The following is a 4,325-nucleotide window of genomic DNA, read 5'->3' as shown; positions in this document are numbered from 1 at the left end:
CATTAAAATATATACAATTATGATCACTAAAAAATACATCCTCCACACAAACATCCTCTGGAGAAAACAAGGTCCAATGCATGGCCTTTTTTATGAGTAGGCACACACACATGCTGGGTAAAATGAAATCAGCAGCTGCATTACAGGAAGCATCATCAATATGTAGATTTAAAATCACCCAATATTAAAACATTCTCCAGATTAATGATGGCAGACAGCAGCTCAGTAAATTCAGATAAAAACACACTGGCTGCACCTGGAGGACGGTAAATTAAAATACAGTAAAAAGTTTCCAAAGAGCCAACTTTGATTATTTGAAGTTCAAATGCAGAGAATGTGGCTGAATTAACAAGTCTGCAGGAGTAACGATCTTTAAACACAGCCGCTAATCCACCGCCTCTGCGCAGTTTTCTAATTTGTTTTATAAAAAAATTTAATGATAATTTATTATGTTTAAACCAATTTTGTACTTTTACAAATTCCATTTCCATCATTTCGAGCACSTGCTCTATATTTTTAGCCAGGAAAAAAAATGTAGTGTCGTCTGCAACTAAAACACATTTAAAKAACCCTGATACATTTACCTGTGTCCATATTTCTATCTGTCTATCTTTCTGTCTGTCTGCCTTACAGCTTGTGTATCTCTTACTTTGCCAGTCTGTGTGCGTTTCTGTCTCCGGTTTTGGAGTTGTCCCTCAGAAATGACCCATTCTTTTAGATTTTTGTTTTCTCTACAGTTCCTCCAAACATCTTTTTTCCACATTGTTAAGTTTTCCATGACATTCAACCTAAACTGTTCAASTGAAAAAAGATCAGGGTCTTTTTGTCACTTCCTGTTTCCAGACATGCTGGTTCAGCCAATCATCTCTGTGTCCACTTTGAACGGGGTCTCCGATGCCCAGCAGCACAGGTTTCTAGTGTACACAGGCTCCAGCTTCAACATCAGCTGCTCCATCCAGCCTCAGCATCCAGGAGGCTCTTTTCACCTGAAATCCACCTTCTCCATCACACCACACATCTACACTCAGCCAGCTGTTAATCACTCTGCACTCTTCCTGTTTCCTGCTGCAGAACCCGCTCACAAAGGATGCTGCAGTTGTGTTTATAAACTTAATGTGTTTACTCATAACCTCTCGTCTGAGAGTCCTAGTCTGTCTCTGACTGTCTCAGGTGAGCTGAAGCAAATACTCTGATTTTCCTACTGACCGTTTTCATGTTTCCATCTAACAGGCATGTTTGGTTCTGAGTAGAAGTCTGGTTGTTTCACAGTTTGAGTTTTTTTACTATGTAAGTGGGTCTGCAAAGCTCTTTGGACCTGATTAAATACAAGTGGAAACTTGATAGCTGATCGTGTGCACTAAAGATTGTGTCTGTCAAACGAGCAAAAAAGCAGGTGCAATTTAATATGTTTGCCTTCATAAATAAACAGAAGCTGGCCGTGTAATTCTACTCGTGAGAATGACACAGCCTCTGTTGGATGACACAGATAAGGAAGTTGGCTTCCATTGGTCTCTGAAACAACATCTATTTGTACATGATGGAAAGATAGATCCACTGAAAACTCAAAGCAGTACTTCTGAACAAATTGTACATGAGGTTTACAACAACATCATGGTAAATGGACTGAACTTATAGAGTGCTTTATCAAGTCCCTCCAGACCCCAAAGCACTTTACACTTACAGACATTCGCCCATGCACACACACATTCACACACTGATGATGGTAAACTACATTGTAGCCACAGCTGCCCTGGGGCACACTGACAGAGGTGGGGCTGTCATGCACTGGCACCACCAGACCCTCTGACCACCATTAGTAGGCAAGGCAGGACAAGTGTCTTGCCCAAGGACACAACAACTGAAGCAGCTGGACGGTGGTTTGAACCGCGGTGACCTTCCGGTTCCAGAACGACTCCCCTAACCACTCTGCCACAGCCYTCCATCAGTTGTATCATGTCACAGATGCGATTGATGGACCAACTGCTGGTGTGCTTGGTCTGATGGTTATCAGAATGTGCAAAATACAGGGAGGAGGATAAGCAAATGTATTCATCTAGCACTCGCAATGTGATTTATCAGACCTGAAAGTGATTGTGGTTGCAGTTTTGGCATCTACAGGGTTTAGACAATGAAAGTGAAACACCTGGTTTTAGACCATAACATCCCTTTCAGACAGCTTCCTCTTGCATCCACAGTTAATCCTGTTGGATGTGGTTGGTCCTTCTTGGTGGTATGCTAACATTACCCTGGATACTGTGGCTCTTGATACATCACAAAGACTTGCTGTCTTGGTCACAGATGCACCAGCAAGATGTGCACCAACAATTTGTCTTCTTTTGAACTCTGGTATGTCACCCATAATGTGTGCATTGCAATATTTTGAGAAAAACTGTGCTCTTACCCTGCTAATTGAACCTTCACACTCTGCTCTTACTGGTGCAATGTGCAGTTAATGAAGATTGGCCACCAGGCTAGTCCAATTTAGCCATGAGACCTCCCACACTAAAATAATTTACTTTTAAAATGTGTTTCAGTTTCATTATCTAACCCCTGTATATGTAGCACCTTTGATAAGTAGGTGCAAACTGACACAGCATTACAAACAAAGACTTTGGTTATTGTGGTGAGAAGAAGGCACAGGTACAAAGACAGAGAGAATGTTCTGTGTGCACGTCAACATATTTGAACTGTCAGAAATAKAATTAGAAGAGACATATAATTTTTGAGCTGCTGGAGGACCCAATGGCTGATTTGGAACCAGTCACGCATAGAAGCCATAKCCTATCACCTGTGGAAAAACTCTTATACCACTGCAATTTCTTGCGTCTGGATCATTTGCCTCCTCCACTCACCTCCAGCTCCATGGCTTCAAACCTCAATTTTCTTTTACCGCCGTTCTGCTCTCCCAAACTCTTATGGTGACAACCAGTAGTACCCACAAAATCCTCATGTCAATAGYGCAATCAAGCACCACTTTTGCACCTGTTATCATTTGCGGAGCAATTTTAGTAGACTTCCTGCACCACGCCCACTATTACCATGTTCAGCTTTTTAGTTTGCACATGCAGTTTAGTGCTTGTTATTTAAAGGGGCAATATTTTGTGTTTCTCAGGTATATATTTAAATACTATACCATAAGTCAACTTTATTTGTTATTAAAATGCTGTTTTTATGTTTAAATAGAAAATAAACTTATCTTCTCATCACTTCCTCTTCTAAACGCCTTGTAATTGGCCTCTGTCTCTTTAAGAACCACCTTCTGCTTCTGTCCTGCCCATTTGGGGGGGGGGGGGGGGGCTATGGTGCTGCTTTCTTGGCATCTGAAAATATATGTCCTCAAAGGTATTTGAATCTGAAAAGGGCTTCATTGAATGAGAAGCAGTGTTAAGAGCTCAGCAGACAGTTTCAGTTTCACACGTTGTTGCTGCTGAGAGCCTGCAGGAGTCAGGGGCGGGAGGTGGCTGGGGAGATGTCCTCAGTGATGAGGAAACTCGGCTTGGAGACACAGTCCAGAGGCGGAGATGGTCCCAAAAGGCGGTTCTGGTCCCAACCTGTCGTTTCTGCTCCCCTGCCTGGCTGCCTCAGGACGGCACAGGATTTCTCATACATGCATGAATGAGTCAAAGTAAGAATGTGGGCATGTTTTTGACGAGAGGATACCATTATAACATGATATAAAACTCAAAAAAGTTGATTTTACATGATACAGCCCCTTTAATAACTTAGGAGATCCGACKCTTGGAGTTCTGTTTGTGTTTAAAGGCAGCTGTTGGACTTATTTTGCTGTGATATTGACAGTGAATGTGTTTGATCAGACCCAACAGTTCTCATCAGAGTGCTCGTCCTGCTGCTGACTCTGCTGCTGGTGAACGTCGGCCTGTGTTTCTACTGGAAGGTACATGTTTGGAGTGAGCCTGTGTTTGTTCAGAGGCAGAGAGGACTGATGCTCTCATTCAGGTCTGTGTTTTCTGTCACATCTCATCAGCTTGTCAGGGGCCAGATGTGGAGCAGACAGGAGAACATAAGGCTGGTTGTGTTGAACGTGGGAGTCTCTGCAGCTGAAGGTGAAGCAGTTCAGGAAGCAGAGGAGAACCTCTGAGGAGCTCCTCTAACATCCCTAGGAATTACTCAGCTGACAGACACAGAACCGTCAGGAAGGATTAGTGATTCACTAACATACAAAATATTTCACATCTGGTCTATTGTTCCTTTTTATGCCTCCATCTTAGTATAAACTCAATAATTTCCTGATGCAGTTCAAGGAATGGTTGTAGTGAAACTGGAAGAACTAGCTAAGGATCCAAAATTTTATATATAAATTATAT

This window comes from Austrofundulus limnaeus, unplaced genomic scaffold, assembly GCF_001266775.1.
Source record: "Austrofundulus limnaeus strain Quisiro unplaced genomic scaffold, Austrofundulus_limnaeus-1.0 Scaffold134, whole genome shotgun sequence".
Lineage (NCBI taxonomy): Eukaryota > Metazoa > Chordata > Actinopteri > Cyprinodontiformes > Rivulidae > Austrofundulus > Austrofundulus limnaeus.
The sequence above is the reverse complement of the archived record's forward strand: the minus strand, read 5'-3'. Positions refer to the sequence as shown.